The following is an 18083-nucleotide window of genomic DNA, read 5'->3' on the forward strand; positions in this document are numbered from 1 at the left end:
CAGCCGTTGCTTTGGTTGCCCGGCAAGGGGAACGAAATGCTGCCATTCGCATAGGATACCAACATGGCAGAGATCTGATGTCAGCAGAAAGCGGCGGAGGAGAGAACTTCATCAATATCAGCGGTGACATAAGCAGTTGGTCTCCTGGTAGGGGGGGTGAGGCACAGTCACCCGAGTCTCCTCAATTTGTCCTCGAGCCAGAGGGGAGGAGCCGGGCCGCCGCCAGCGCCCGGAGCAGGCCCAGCGGCTCGCCAGCGTGGTGACTGCGTGACCCCAATTGGAGAGGGGGCGGAGCGGAGCCGCCACCCACACCCACAAGGTGGGCAGACCCGCGACCCAGTGGTACATGGGCGTGGTAGGAGGGGCAGGGCAGAGCCGCCCTTCGCACTTGCAAGGTAAACAGACCTGTGACAGCCTGGCGGGTCAGGCCCAGTGGCCTGCCAGTGTGGTACACACGTCACCCCAACTGGAGTAGGGGCAGAGCAGATCCTCCTCCCATGCCCGGATCAGGCCCTGCCGATGTGGTGGTCACGTGACCCCAATTGGAGTGGGGGAGGAGCGGAACCGCCACCCATGCCCGCAGGGTGAGCAGACCAGTGATCAACCTGCAGATCAGGCCCAGGGGTCTGCAGGCGTGGTAGGAGGGGCAGGGCAGATCCGCTGCCCGCGCCTCCAAGGTAGGCAGACCTACAACAGACCAGCGGATCAGGCCCAGGAGCCTGCCGGCGTGGTACAAACACCACCCTAATTGGAGTAGTGACAGAGCAGAGTCGCCGCCCGTGCCAGGAACAGGCCAGCGTCCTGCAGGCGGGGTAGTCACGACACCCCAATTGGAGTAGGGGCAGAGCAGAGCCTCCACCCGTGCCCGAAAGGTGGGCAGATCTGCGACCGACCAGCAGGACAGGCCCAGTGGCCTGCCGGTACAACAGACACGTCACCCCATTTGGAATAGGGGCAGAGTAGAGCCGCCGCCCGTGCCTGCAGGGTAGGCAAACCTACAACCGACCGGCGGATCAGGCCCGGTGGCCTGCCAGCGTTGTACACTCGTCACCCCAATTGGAGTAGGGGCAGAACAGAGCCGCCGCCAGCTCCCAGAACAGGCCCAGTGACCTGCCGGCGTGGTAGCCACGACACCCCAATTGGAATAAGGAGAGAGCAGAGCCGCCGCCCGCACCTGCAGGAAAGATACGCAAGCAGTATGAAAAGACAAGGAAAGAAAGGACCACAAGCAATGCAGGTCAACACAACTTTAGAAGAGGTAATAGCTGCAGCAGATGGAATGTCAGATAAAGAATTCAGGATATACATGCTTCAGATGATCTGGAGTATCAAGGAAGACATTAAACAGCAAAATCAGACAATGAAAGATCACTTCGACAACGAATTACGCAAACAAATCCAGGAAGCAAAGGATCAACTATACAGGGAGATAGAGGTTATAAAAAACAAGCAATCAGAAATCCTAGAAATGCAGGAAGCAATAAACCAACTTAAAAACTCAATGGAGAATACTACCAGCAGAGTAGAACACTTAGAAGATAGAACATCAGACAATGAAGACAAAGTATTTCAACTGGAAAACAACATAGACAGCTCAGCAAGACTGTTAAGAAACCATGAGCAGAACATCCAAGAAATATGGGATAACATTAAGAGACCAAACTTAAGAGTCATTGGGATACAGGAAGGTACAGAGCTCCAAACCAAAGGAATGAGCAGTCTATTCAATGAAATAATACAAGAAAACTTCCCAGACTTGAAGAATGAGACAGAATCCCAAATCCTAGAAGCCTACAGGACGCCGAATGTGCAAAATCATAAGAGATCCACACCTAGACACATTATAATGAAGATGCCCAACATACAGAATAAGGAGAGAATTTTAAAAGCTACAAGAGAAAGGAAGCAGATTACATTTAGGGGTAAGCCAATCAGGATAACAGCTGATCTTTCAACACAGACTCTGAAAGCTAGAAGATCCTGGAATAACATATTTCAAACACTGAAAGAAAATGGGTTTCAACCAAGAATTGTGTATCCAGCGAAATTAAGCTTCAGGATGGAGGATGAAATTAAAACCTTCCACGATAAACAAAAGTTTAAAGAATTCGCAGCTAGAAAACCATCTCTTCAAAACATCCTCGCCAAAGCATTACAGGAAGAGGAAATGGAAAATAACAATGAAAACCAATAGTGGGAGGTAGGACAGTAAAGGGGGGGGAAATAATCAAAGAGGAAAACAAACCATGTTTAGTAACAGAAATAAACAAATATGGCTGGAAGAACAACCCATATCTCAATAATAACCCTAAATGTTAATGGCTTAAACTCACCAATTAAGAGACACAGGCTAGTAGAATGGATCACAAAACAAGACCCAACAATATGCTGCCTACAGGAGACGAATTTGATAGGAAAAGACATACATAAGCTGAAGGTGAAAGGTTGGGAAAAATCATATCACTCATATGGACTTCGGAAACAAGCAGGCGTGTCCATATTCATATCAAATAAAATAGATTTCAAGCCAAAGTTAATCAAAAGAGATAAAGAGGGACACTACATACTGCTTAAGGGAACCATACACCAACAAGACATAACAATCATAAATATTTATGCCCCAAACAATGGTGCAGCTATGTTCGTCAAACAAACTCTTCTCAAGTTCAAGAGTCTAATAGACCACCACACCATAATCATGGGAGACTTCAACACACCTCTCTCGCCACTGGACAGATCTTCCAAACAAAAGTTGAATAAGGAAACTATAGAACTCAATAACACTATTAATAACCTAGACCTAATTGACATATATAGAGTATACCACCCAACATCAAGCAGTTACACTTTTTTCTCAGCAGCACATGGATCCTTCTCAAAAATAGATCATATATTATGTCACAGGGCAACTCTTAGACAATATAAAGGAGTAGAGATAATACCATGCATCTTATCTGATCATAATGAAATGAAACTGAAAATCAACGATAAAAGAAGGAAGGAAAAAGCATACATCACTTGGAGAATGAACAATAGGTTACTGAATGATCAATGGGTTATAGAAGACATCAAGAAGGAAATTAAAAAATTCTTAGAGATAAATGAAAACACAGACACAACACATCGGAATCTATGGGACACATTGAAAGCAGTTCTAAGAGGAAAATTCATTGCTTGGAGTTCATTCCTTAAAAAAAGAAAAAAACCAACAAATAAATGATCTCATACTTCATCTCAAAATCCTTGAAAAAGAAGAGCAAAACAACAGCAAAAGAAGTAGAAGGCAAGAAATAATTAAAATCAGAGCTGAAATTAATGAAATTGAAACAAAAGAAACAATTGAAAAAATTGACAAAACTAAAAGTTGGTTCTTTGAAAAAATAAACAAAATCGACAGACCCTTAGCGATGCTAGCGAAGAGAAAAAGAGAGAGAACTCAAATTACTAGCATACGGGATGAAAAAGTCAATATCACAACAGACACTTCAGAAATACAGAAGATAATCAAAAACTATTGTGAATCCTTATACTCCAATAAATTAGAAGACAGTGAAGGCATAGATAAATTTCTTAAGTCATATGATCTGCCCAGATTGAGTCAGGAGGATATAGAAAACCTAAACAGACCAATATCAATTGAGGAAATAGAAGAAACCATAAAAAGACTACCAACTAAGAAAAGCCCAGGTCCGGATGGGTATACAGCAGAATTTTACAAAACCTTTAAAGAAGAACTAATACCAATACTTTTCAAGCTACTTCAGGAAATAGAAAAGGAGGGAGAACTTCCAAATTCATTCTATGAGGCCAACATCACCCTGATACCTAAACCAGACAAAGACACTTCAAAGAAAGAAAACTACAGACCAATATCTCTAATGAACCTAGATGCAAAAATCCTCAATAAAATTCTGGCGAATCGGATACAAAAACATATCAAAAAAATTGTACACCATGATCAAGTAGGATTCATCCCTGGGATGCAAGGCTGGTTCAATATACGGAAATCAATAAATGTTATTCACCACATCAACAGACTTAAAAATAAGAACCATATGATCATCTCGATAGATGCGGAAAAAGCATTCGACAAAGTACAGCATCCCTTTATGTTCAAAACTCTAGAAAAACTAGGGATAACAGGAACATACCTCAATATTGTAAAAGCAATCTATGCTAAGCCTCAGGCTAGCATCATTCTGAATGGAGAAAAACTGAAGGCATTCCCTCTAAAATCTGGAACAAGACAGGGATGCCCTCTCTCTCCACTTCTCTTCAACATAGTTCTCGAAACACTGGCCAGAGCAATTAGACAGATGAAAGAAATTAAAGGCATAAAAATAGGAAAAGAAGAACTTAAATTATCACTATTTGCAGATGACATGATTCTATACCTAGCAGACCCAAAAGGCTCTACAAAGAAACTATTAGAGCTAATAAATGAATTCAGCAAAGTGGCAGGATATAAAATCAACACGCATAAATCAAAGGCATTCCTGTATATCAGCGACAAATCCTCTGAAATGGAAATGAGGACAACCACTCCATTCAAAATATCTTCAAAAAAAATAAAATACTTGGGAATCAACCTAACAAAAGAGGTGAAAGACTTATACAATGAAAACTACAGAACCCTAAAGAGAGAAATAGAAGAAGATCTTAGAAGATGGAAAAATATACCCTGTTCATGGATAGGCAGAACTAACATCATCAAAATGGCGATATTACCAAAAGTTCTCTATAGGTTTAATGCAATGCCAATCAAAATCCCAACAGCATTTCTTGTAGAAATAGAGAAAGCAATCATGAAATTCATATGGAAAAACAAAAGACCCAGAATAGCAAAAACAATGCTAAGCAAGAAGTGTGAATCAGGCGGTATAGCGATACCAGACTTCAAACTATACTACAGAGCAATAGTAACAAAAACAGCATGGTACTGGTACCAAAACAGGCGGGTGGACCGATGGTACAGAATAGAGGACACAGAAACCAATCCACAAAACTACAACTATCTTATATTTGATAAAGGGGCTAAAAGCATGCAATGGAGGAAGGATAGCATCTTCAACAAATGGTGCTGGGAAAACTGGAAATCCATATGCAACAAAATGAAACTGAATCCCTTTCTCTCGCCATGCACAAAAGTGAATTCAAAATGGATCAAGGAGCTTGATATCAAATCAGAGACGCGCCGTCTGATAGAAGAAAAAGTTGGCTACGATCTACATACTGTGGGGTCGGGCTCCAAATTCCTCAATAGGACACCCATAGCACAAAAGTTAATAACTAGAATCAACAAATGGGACTTACTCAAACTAAAAAGTTTTTTCTCAGCAAAAGAAACAATAAGAGAGGTAAATAGGGAGCCTACACCCTGGGAACAAATCTTTACTCCTCACACTTCAGATAGAGCCCTAATATCCAGAGTATACAAAGAACTCAAAAAATTAGACAATAAGAGAATAAACAACCCAATCAACAAATGGGCCAAGGACCTGAACAGACACTTCTCAGAGGAGGACATACAGTCAATCAACAAGTACATGAAAAAATGCTCAACATCTCTAGCTGTCAGAGAAATGCAAATCAAAACCACTCTAAGATACCATCTCACTCCAGTAAGATTGGCAGCCATTATGAAGTCAAACAACAACAAGTGCTGGCGAGGATGTGGGGAAAAGGGTACACTTGTACATTGCTGGTGGGACTGCAGATTGGTGCAGCCAATTTGGAAAGCACTATGGAGATTTCTTGGAAAGCTGGGAATGGAGCCACCATTTGACCCAGCTATTCCCCTTCTTGGTCTATTCCCTAAAGACCTAAAAAGAGCATGCTACAGGGACACTGCTACATCGATGTTCATAGCAGCACAGTTCACAATAGCAAGACTGTGGAACCAACCTAGATGCCCTTCAATAGACGAATGGATAAAAAAAAATGTGGCATTTATACACAATGGAGTATTACTCTGCATTAAAAAATGACAAAATCATAGAATTTACAGGGAAATGGATGGCATTAGAGCAGATTATGCTAAGTGAAGCTAGCCAATCCCTAAAAAACAAATGCCAAATGTCTTCTTTGATATAAGGAGAGTAACTAAGAACAGAGTAGGGACGAAGAGCAGGAGAAGAAGATTAACATTTAACAGGGATGAGAGGTGGGAGGGAAAGGGAGAGAGAAGGGAAATTGCATGGTAATGGAAGGAGACCCTCAGGGTTATACAGTGGAGGAGGTAGAGAGAGAGGAGGGGAGGGGAGGGGAGAGGTGGGGAGGGGGGAGGGTGGAGGATGGGAAAGGCAGCGGAGCACAACAGACACTAGTATGGCAATTTGTAAATCAATGGATGTGTAACTGATGTGATTCTGCAATCTGTGTATGGGGTGAAGGTGGGAGTTCATAACCCACTTGAATCAAAGTGTGGAATATGATATGTCAAGAAATTTGTAATGTTTTGAACAACCCACAATAAAAAATTAAAAAAAAAAAAAGAAAGAATGGAAATAGTATGCCCTAAATCCCTTAGCCCACTGCAGTTTGACTTTCACTTTCAAAGCCGACTGCATGACAAATTGCATAAACCATAATGAGTAAACACCACACCAAAGATTAAATCCCCAAGTGCAGCAGTATCATTAATCATACCAAACACATATTTGATTTTCTGTGGGCATCGAAATGTAATTGTTTCTCTGTAAGTTAAATAAGACTGATCCAGATCTGTGTTCTTGGCCAGAGAAGAGGGAAACTTGGTATCTTTCACTCGTTGTATGTCCATATTTTTCTCCAACTAATATGATCCATTTGAATGAAAGTATATTCTGTCTTCCTTTGTAAATGTTGCCAAGCACAGCATTTTAGGTTTGAGTAAGGGAAAAAGAATGATCTGTCTGTCTACTAAATTCAATTAAATCATTATCAGTAGGGAGATAATTTTTGAAGAACCTTAAAATGTTTAGACTTTCAGCCCCAAATAATGTATATTTGCTCATATTCACTCAATTGTTTTAACTTTTCAGGGATTCTTGGCCACCCCAGAACCAATCACCTGCATTTCTTGGTAGCCACACCATACCTAAATTGAGTCATTGCTTAATACTCATTACTAATGGAATGATTTATCTTCTTAACTAAATTAGCATCATACCACCTAAGATTAAAAGATGATAATGTTTTTTAAAAAAAATATTTTCTTAGTTGTTGATAGACCATTATTTTTTAAAATTTATTTATAAGCAGTGCTGAAAATCAAACCCAGTACCTAACACATGCCAGGCAAGTACACTACCACTGAGCCACAGTCCCAGCCCTAAGGATGATAATGTTTTAAAACAGAAACTAGGAATAAATCACTGCTTCTAGAAAAGAGCTTTGCAGATCCTTCCCTGATCCCATTGTCCACAGAACTTCCTGCAAGACACTTCACTCACCAGGTGTTACCTTGAGCCAAGTGTCTTCTGAGACCTGTCACTTCACTTCCTACCTGGAGCCATGGGCTCATACCTACGTTTTGATCATAGTATAAACTTCAATGGACTCTTTGCTATGTCTTTCCCCCTCTGTCTATCTCCTTTTTGATAAGCTTCCTGTGTAGAAGTTTCCCACTTTGGAGTTCTGCTTCCCTGGTAGAAGAAAAGGCTAGAGACACACTATTCCACTCTCTTGCTTATGGACCTGCCACAGGACCTAGGTCTTCCAACCAGATGCACTCCATTAAGGACTCAATTCCAAAGAAAATGGGTGGGGGTGTGTGTGTGGAAATGGTGCCTTTTAGGATCAATCTCAGTAAGAGTTATAAGGACACTATCTATGAGAACTCCCGAGGTTTTAGAAGTCAAACTGGCAGAGGGTCCTAGTGCCCAGCATCCAGGTCACAAGAAGCTCCCTACCTGCTTCTGGCAGCAGTGGGGATCCCCCAGATAGTTAGGGATAAATCTGAACATTACTCCAAGCCTAATTCTGGAATATTTCTGTAGCCTCTGTGAGTCATTTTAGTATCTTTAAAAATACCCTCTTCTCCACATCAATTCACTCAATATTCATTAAGTAATAATATTAATAATAATATAATATTAATAAAATAATATATTATTACATGCCAGGCCCTGTGGCAATACAGGAATAACAGGTTTTGGCAATACAGGAATAACAACAAAAATTCCTATCCCCATGAGCTTACATTCCAATGAAGAAGGGTAGATACTAAGCAAATAAGTGAAATAAGTATGCAATATGTCAGGCACAGGGAAAAGAAAAGGGAAGTGCTAAGGAGAGTTGGAGTTGCGATTTTAAATATGTGGGTCAGAGGAGACCTCATGCAAAGGAGAAGGTGACCTTTGAGCAGACCTGTACCAGCTTGCCTCTGGGCACACCCTTCGTTGGGGGGAGAAACAGCAAGGGTGAAGGTCCTGAGGTGGAATTGTGTTCTAGAAAGGCTTTCTGAGAGTCATCTCCCTAAAGTCGTATCCTACACTGAGAGAACTAGCTTGTGGAAAGAACCATTGCCCCCTCCCATTGTATCCTGAAGGAACCAAAGATACTTCCTGGAAATATAAATCTTAATTAGGACACATTAGAGACCTACAAACAAACCTACCCATCTTCCCAAGCATCTATTAACAAAAATATGACTTAAAAAAATAAATGAAACGTTGTTACTCTTAAAACTACCAAAACTTTTGGTATCATTACTTATAAATATTTGCTTAGAGGCAACCATGAAAACCGACACTTGAGGAAGATCTTTTCTTCAGAAAACAAAGACTTGGGCTTTTAACTGGGCTATTAATCTTCATGTGGAACTTTTACTTTTAAGTCTAACCATGACTCAGATTCTGAATGCAATACAAGAAAAAACTGACAAAGATTCGAGTACATGAAAATTAAACTTTGCATGACGAAGACACCATAAACAAAGTCTAAAGAATACAGACCAATTGGAAGACAATCTTCACAACAAGGGAAAAGGCTGATATCGCTCACATATGAAGAACACCTAAAAATTGAGAGTCAAAACAAAAAAAAAACTGATAGAAAAATGGAGAAAACACAGGAACTAACAATTCACAGAAAATGTGAAAATGTCTAAACTCACTCATAACTAGACATTTTAAAATTAAACATTACTAAGTTATCATTTCTTATATATCAGATAAGCAAAAGTTAAAAAGCTTGACAAGTCATTGTGTTGGCAAGGACTTAGGGAAATGGGCACTCTCATATATTGTTTGTAGGAATGCAAATGTTACCATACTTCTGGAAGAATAATTGGAAATTTCTGACAAAGTTAAGTACACACTCAACTTTAAAAATTCATTAATTTATATGCTTATTTTTTTAAGACAGGGAGCTGAGTCCAGGGCCTCACACATGATAGGCAAGTGCTCTACCAATGAGCTACCTCCTCAGCCCTTTTCATTTTATTTTGAGACAGGGTCTCTGAGTTGCCCAGGCTGTCCTTGAACTTGCAATGCTGCTGCCTCAGTCTCCTGAATAGCTGGGATTACAAGCATGGACCACTGAACCTGGCTTCCAAATTTTAGTAGGTTTTAGTGTAAAAGGCTTAATTTTTGCTCTTATTGTATGTCCAGCAAGGGTCTGCTATGTCCATGTTCCGTGCCATCTTTCTTCCTTCTGAGAGGAGGTGGACAAAGCAACCCATCTGGCATGTTCCTGGTCCTCCTGGCAAAGATGAGGATTTGGTGAACCATAAACTGAATTTTCAGCTTCTTCTAAGTTGTGTGATGTCACTTCCAGATGGGGATGTGTAATCCTGCCAGAGGGAGGAGCACCTTTGAGTCCTGAGGGTAAATCAGATCCAGTGAGATGAAGAACTGTTCCCCAAGAGGGAAAGCAAACACTTAGGAAAATAGTAGAAGAAGGAAGAGAAGGGGGAGAGGAGGAGGAGGAGGAGGAAGAGGAGGAGGAGGAGGAAGATCACCTTTTGGGATAACCTCACTGACTTTCCTGTTCAGTAGTCTGTTTCAATTTCTTTTCCCCGTGAGATCTATTGGTTCACTTATATCCGCCTCCTCCCCCCAAAAAGATTCATCTAATGTGGTTTCTAAAATATATTTGTATAAAAGTTTGTCAAGGATTCTTATAAATTAATTATTTAAATTCCCTTTGTATCTATAGTTATGTCTTGTTACTTGTTTCTAATTGTGTTTAATTTTTCCTAGTTACACAGTACAGTATATGTATTTGCAAAACCTGACATTTTTGTGGAGACAGTATAACGGGGGGTCACTTGATGCTTTGACTATATCCCTTGTGGCTTTGAAACTTACATTTTTTTTCTTTTTTCCCAAACTTCTTCTCTCTGATGTTATCCTCCCTGGTCTTTTACTTAACCTTCTACTTGCAGATTTTTTTCCCCCTGATCTTCTCCTTCCAAATCTCTCCTCTCTATCTCATTTGTTCTAAATCACCTCTTTAAAAGCCTCCTGTTCCTGAGGATGGGCAGAATCACAGCCTTTGGGAGAGGAATCCCCCATATTTCTCCTTTGCTAGCAAAGTAATAAACCATCTTTTTCCTTTTTCTCAAAACCGTGTCCTCATTATTGGATTGGCATCAGGGAAAAGGACCAAGCTTTCAGCAGCAATAGTAATAGCACCTACCCTTGGAGTTGTTGTGATTAAATAAGTTGATATATACATACATGAGAAAACAGTGCCTTGGTAAGCTCAGTATTAGTGTTAGACATTATTATTATTGTTATTATAATTTTCCAATTTTATCACTCTTATACTTACTGCTAAAGAATTATACATGATCTTAAAATTGACCATAGAGTTTTCTAATGAAGATTCACTCCATTAATGATTACCAATTTATCCTATTTAAATTAGCTTGTGCTCATAAATTAATAAAACCATTGGGTTATGTTTAAGTTTATAGGTAATGATTTTGCAGTAGAAAACCATTTATATGTATTCTTTTAGAAACTATAAAGTAATAGGAAAATTCATACATGCTGTTGTCAATAAGTTACACTGCAAATTGTCTATTTTGTTCTTCCCAATTCTTTGTTATAACCTATATCTATTCCTACTGAACACTGGGTTAAGAAGGCAAGACACAAATCTTCCCTCCTCAATGGGCAACAGTAAAAGAAAAAAATCTGGCCACTTCTTTCCATTTATTTCTTATGAGAGAATTGTTTTTGACTCATGCATTAAAAGTTTTTTGGGATCACTTGGTCAAGAATATATCTCTTATATGGGTCCACTGCCTTGCAGAAAGTAATGCTTATAGAAAATTTTCAATCCTCATTAAATTAACATAGTTTGTATTTTTAACCCTTTGGTCAATAATCATATAGTTAATAATTTGAAAAAAGGAAAGTCTACATTAATAAATATACTTAAAGACATAAACGGTGCTTTTTAAAATGTCTACTATGATAACACTAATGATCCAGGGAGAACCGACATCTTACTTTCATGTATGACTGGTTAATCTCTTATTTGTACTTACTGAAAGTCACGCTATTTACTTTCAAAATTCTTGTAAGTAATCAGTCTCAAATCAGTTACACCTCCATTATAATATTTTATTTAATCATTTATTTAGAAATCATCTTTTATGATACTAAAAAAGAAAGCTTAATTTGCCTGAGAGAAACAAATGATGTTAAATATCAGGTAATCTAAGAAAAAGCCTCCAACTGGGGCAGGGCCATTTGGTTTTCTGCAGTCATAATTTCATACATCATTGCATTTATTCTTAAAACAATCCTGCACTGAAGGTAATATTTGCACCATTTGACAGATGTGGAAATTGGGACTTTCTCAGGATTATAGAGCTCAGGTTCCATTTTTCTATGTTGTTTGACAGGTTATATTAAATTAGATAAGAGTTTTGGTTAGATTAATTTCGTGTCTAGAGATGTTCCTTGAGCCCACTTTGTCAACATAGTAATAAGCAAAAAAAAAAAAAAAAAAAAGAAAGAAAGAAAGAAAGAAAAAGAAATTCCTGAAAGAACTCTCATTTCTCTTTGGGAACATCAATTTAAATCACCAAAGAGGCTGAAGAAAAGCAGTCTTCTTACAGTTTTCAAAATAATACTGCCACCTTGTGGACTAATGGTGGCAGAGGTAGGCTGTCCTAATGCCTGTAGCTCAGTCATGTTGACACATAACATTAATCATCACAAGACTAATACCAATTTCTTATGTCAAGGTTCAGTGCAGCAAACAAATCATTCTAGGAAACTAAAGCAGATAAGTATTTTAATACAGGGAACTATGTCCTTATGAAATCATTAAGATAGAAGGGATGGGCTGTGGGAAAGGAGCCCTACAAATGGAGCCTCTATTCAAGAGCACAGTTTCAGATAGAAAAACTTCAATTTCACGTGACAGAAATTCTCAAAGGGCAATAGGGCTGCTTCCAGAAACATTTTTTATTTGAATTGCATCTCACAGCAAAATGAAAATATATACATGTTATCTTGCACATAGTACTTAAGCTACTTTTTCATGTTAACTGCAAAGCTGGATCCAGTAAGAATTCATTGATTTAGCATGTATTTACTAAGCACCAGCTAAGTATCATGCATACAAAGCTGTGTTGTGTTTTGTTAGGAATACAAAGGTGAATAAGGATACACTCCATGCTTTTAGAACATAAAATGCTATTCATGTGCCGGTTGAGGATATGTACTTTTAAAGGTAATTAACCTGAATTCAAATCTAAATCTGCCACTAGTCAATTGTGTGACTTTGCAAGTCACCTATGATAGGAATAATAATACTACCTGCCTCCTGCAGTTATCAACTACTTGGTGGAATATTAAGCACCATAGATGTGTAAGGAAAAGGTCGTCAGGGCAGATAGCATTACCTTAAGTGAAGATGAGCTCCAGGATGAGGAGTTACCAGATAAGGACTTCAGGTGTGAGTGTTGGGGGGCGGGGCAGGGGACAGACTTGCTCTCCAGTATCAAGTTGATTTACCCTGAGATGCACTCCTCAAATTCACAAAGGCTTAAGTAAAACCCTTAGGGTGGAATTGCTTGCAGTTACAAGGGACTGAAAAACCACATAAAAGCCCATCAAAAGGGGACTGTTACACTGATGATGGCACATCTAGAAATTCACATACTGGGAGACAAGGTAATCTTTAATGCATCCTCAGTGGAGAAACTGAAAAAGTGAAATAACACAACAGCAAGTAAAGTGTGTTCTCGTTTGTTTAGAAGTGAGATTGTGCCTAACCAGTACTTAAAGATATGCAGACTATTTGGTAAAGAATATTGTATCAGTCAGCTCCCTTACCTCTGCCCCATGCTCTTTCTAGGATGCCTTTAGCGCTGCGGAGCTGGAAAACTAAAAATCCACATTTCCCAGAGGCTATCATATCAGTACTCCAGATATAAAACTGGGCTCCCCCAGTTAGATGTACATACACATGATTTAAAAGTCAAAAGTGAGGGGGAGGAAGGTCTGCTTCCTGCTTGTTATTGTTGACAAGCAAGTCAGCAGGTGGGAATTGAGAGGTGATTGTGGTAAAGTGACCCAGCAACCCAGGGTCTATTCCTTGGCTTCTTGATGGCAGCAGAAGAGGATTTTTCTCTCTGGAGCTGTGCTCTTGAGTAGAGGCTCCATTTGTAAGGCTCCTTTCCCACAGCCCATCCCTTCTCTCCTAATGATTTCATAAGGACATAGTTCCCTGTATTAAAATCCTTATCTGCTTTAGTTTTCTAGAATGATTTGTTTGCTGCACTGAACCTTGACTATATAGATACAAAAGAAATTGGTATTAGTCCTGTGATGATTAATGTTATGTGTCAACATGACTGAGCTATAGGATGCCCATATAGCTGGTAGAACATTATTGTGAATGTGTCTATGAAAGTATTCCCTGATGATATTTGCATTTGAATCAGTAGACCTAGTAAGGAAAATCTGTCCTCACCAATATGGGTGGCATCATCTAATCTGTTGAGGGTCTGGATAGAAAACAATGCAAAGGAAGATTGAATTCAGTCTCTTTTCTTGAGCTGGAATATCCATTTTCTCCTGTCCTTGAACATCAGATCTTTTGGTTATTGTACCTTCAGATTCTGGACTTAGACCAGCAGCTTCTATCCCCACCCCAATTCTCATATAACTTTGGACTCAGATTGAAAACTACTGGTTTCCTTGGTTCTCCATGTTGCAGATGGCAGATCTTGGTTTCCTTAATCTTATACAATATATATCCCATTGTTTCTGTTCTCTGGAGAACTCTAATGCAAGTCCTCCCCTTGGAAGAAAATTGACTGAGATCTGAAATGAATGGAGATTTTCTTTTCATCATATACCCTTTTGCACTGTCAGAAATTTTGTACATGCAGATTTTATGAGGCAGTTCTACATGTACTGATATGAAACTAAAGCTACAGCATGGAATTAAATTTTTTTTAAATGTGAACTACATTATACATAGTATATTTCAACTGCATTGGGAAAAATTCTGTATAGATTTATAGGTGTATATGTAGATATATAAATAAATGCTTATAAAAATAAATGCCTCCAGAAAGAGTAGCTAGGTGGCTGGGGGAAGGGAGAGAGAGACTCATTTCGGTTCACTGTACACTTTAGAATTTTATGCCCTGCACATGTCTATTCAAAACTATCTTATTAATTAAAATTAAAGATGTATCAAGTTTTAAAATAATATTTTCTTTGGCCAAGCCATAGGCTTCTTCCTGGCAATTACTTGGAGGTAAGACCAAGATTAAAATGTAGGATAGTGCTTAGGCAATAAAAACAAGAGCTAGGAAGAATTTGGTATGCTGGGGTTCTGAAATTGAGACAAAACCTGAATAAATCCTCTGGTTTCACTTGCTTTTACTTTCTTTCTCTTTTTGACTTTAAAAGTCACTAATTTTGGAAGTCACACAGCTAAACAATATGTTGCCTTGTTTACTTTTCAAGGACTTGCAAGCCATTTTTGTTGAAACTACCAACAGTTGACTTGGGCTAGTGTAGGTGGATGGGTCACCTTTTAAGTAATGTCAGAGGGCTGAAAACTCTCTCCTTAGATTATGCTGACACTGCCATTTTCTGAATAGGTGTCCTCTGAAGAGTCAAAATATTGACTATGTATGCCCAGAACACTGATTACCTCACCTACAATCAACTTTCCCCAGACCTTAAACCACCCGCTTCTTCATTCCACAAATATTCCTAAACGCTCCCCTCAGGAAGGCAAATTTGAGACCTGCTCTCCCATCTCAAGTTTGGCTGCTTTAGGAAAACTTTTCATCATTTCAGTCACTGACATACTACATGATAGGCAAAATAAGCCTGATTCCCTACCAGTTTGTTTCCCTCCATCCCTGGAAGCCACTTGGTGTGGTCTTTACATCACTCTAATGCACTGGTCCCTAATCCACCTCCCCAAAATGTTAATTAAGATCCCTCTTAGGTCAGAAAGCTTCAAGTTTTTTGTTTCAATATCCCTTCTGTCCTCTCTCCCTGCTAAGGTAAAGGGCATTATCAAATCAGGTTTACATGCAGGGCTGGTTTTTCACTCAACATTGTAGTTTTAAATGTAAAAAATCACTTCTTCATCTCCCAAACTCTCCTTTACCTGTTCATGTCAAAGGTCACAATTAGTCACAGGTGCTTAAGTTTCAAATGAACTGACTAAAAATATAGAAGTGAAAAAATAAAAATTAGTTAACGAATTTCCTCTTTTGACTAGTGAAGGGGCTTGGTGGTTCTCAAAGCCATAGGTATTCCTCCAAAGCAGAGGAGTTGCAGCCATTCAGGGCAGAGCAGTGTCTACAAGGTTGAGGAAAATAGAAACAAATCAGCAATGGCTTGAGTTTGCCTAGCGCTCCCCCTGCTGTTTGTTGAGGGAATCAACAAACAATTGATGTGCAGCTGCCTAGAGTTAGCGATGAATTTCTTGTTGAGAGGGTGAGACCTTCTAGGGCATGGTGATGGCTATGTGCAACATTAAGAAGCCTCAAAAGAACAGAGTGACTGCCTCATCCACCAACATTATCACAGCCCCAGGACTCAGGGCACACAGTTTATGGTCTAGAAAGGTTTGTTAAATGAAACATAAGAATGCTAACATGTGCATGTGAATTATTATGCTCTCTGATCATTACCTAAGGCTCTGCAAGTAGGGACGGATCCTCCAGCCTGGCCAAGATTGCTGCAGAGCACAAAGCATAAGCTCTCCCCAAATTTGTGGGTTCATAAGAATCTGGGGAAAATACCTGTAGGCTGGTGCAAAACAGCAAGGCTAGAAGGATCAAGACTTGTGAGCAGAATAAGAGCAAGAATCAATTAAAGAAAACCTAGGGTCAGATCTGGGGCACTCAGGGTCAGGGGCCATGGCCAGTGTGATGGCAAATTTCAGCACTCAATGTGACTGGAATATGGGACACTGGGTAGCTGGTAAAGCATTGTTTCTATATATGTCTGAGAGGATGTTTCTAGGTATTTTCAATCTGAGGAAGACTTGTCCCCAGTGTTGCTCCCACCATCCAATCTGTTGAGGACCTGGAAAGAACAAGAGGGCAGAAAAAAAGATGAATTGCCTCACTTTTCTGGAGCCGAGACAGTTCTCTTGCCTGTGAGCCTCAGAATTCCAGGTTTTCCAGCCTTCAGATTCCAGAACTTGCATCAGTTCCCCGTCCCATCCCATCACCCAACTCCAAGTCTCAGGCCTTTGGCCTCAGACTGTTACACTGTTAGCTTTCCTGATGGCTTAATTAGCTTTTCATTACTGTGACAAAAAAATTAGCTTTTCTTACTGACCCAAAAGAACAACATACAGGAGGAAAAGTTTATTTCGGCTCAGTTTCAGAGGTTCAGTCCACAATTCCCATAGCTCTGGGTTGGAGGTGAGACAAAATGAGGCAAAACATCATGATGAAAGGGCATGGTGAAGAAAAACAGCTCAGGACATGGCAACAAGGAAGCAGAGAGAGCGACTCTCACAAGGGACAAAATATAAACTCCAGAGGCACATCCCCAGTGACTTACTACCTCCAGCCACACCCTCCCTGCCTACAGTTACCACCCAATCTGTATCAGTGAATTAATCCACTGATTAGGTTAAGGCTTTCATAATTTTACTCATTTTACATCTAAACCCTCCTCATTATCTCACATATGAACTCTTGGGGGACACAGCATATCTAAACCCTAACACTGGTTCTGGGTCCTTTGGACTTAAGACTGAGCCCCTTTACCAGCTTTCATGGTTCTTCAGTTTCAGACAACTTACTGTGAGACTTCTCAGCCTCCAGAATTGCATGAATCAATTCTAATAAATTTCCTCTTACAGAAAGATACAAATGATACATATTACATAACATATATTATATATATCCTATTAGTTTTGTTTTTTCTGGAGAACTCTAAAATACATCCAGGAAGGATCAAACCCAGGAGTTAGGCAGGTTGGCAGATCAAGTGGCTACCAAGTAAGTGCTTCAGACCAAATCAAAGAAGTGGACATGGGCCCTCAACAGGAAGAGATCTTTCAGGAGCCAAAGGTCTAAGGATCTCTAAGACAGTCTTCTGTGGTGATCAAACTGTTCTATATCTGTGCTGTCCAATATGGTTACCCCTAGACATTTGTAGCTGTAGAGCACTTAAAATGTGACAAGTATGACTGAAGACCGGAATCCTTAAGCTTCAATAAATTTTAATTTAAAATAGCCAGCTATGGCTAGTGGCTACTATATTAGACAGAACAAGTAAGAGTTAGAAAAATTTGGGCCTAGGTAGGGAAAGACCCTAGAAAAACAGTGTGGAGATGGCTCAAGATGTTAAGTCTGTGCCAAGCTATAAGTAACCTGAAAATACATCTGTGACATGCCCCAGCAGGAATCACTGTGCCCACACTCTCACAGGTCAGAATGAAGAACTGTCAGGGGTTTGAACCATATGAATGGACACTGAGAAGGTAATTAAACAGAATTAAATACAGTTAAGGAAGAAACATCCATAGAAAAAAGAAGTGGAGAATGGCTCTGAAACAGAACAAAGTCTTTGAAGAGTCAGGTGCAACTGTTACAGTTAACAATGGCCAAGGGAACAGGCATGTAGCCATCTACCTAC

Source organism: Marmota monax, unplaced genomic scaffold, assembly GCF_021218885.2.
Source record: "Marmota monax isolate L192 unplaced genomic scaffold, Marmota_monax_Labrador192_F-V1.1 WCK01_AAM20220418_F8-fsc00018, whole genome shotgun sequence".
Lineage (NCBI taxonomy): Eukaryota > Metazoa > Chordata > Mammalia > Rodentia > Sciuridae > Marmota > Marmota monax.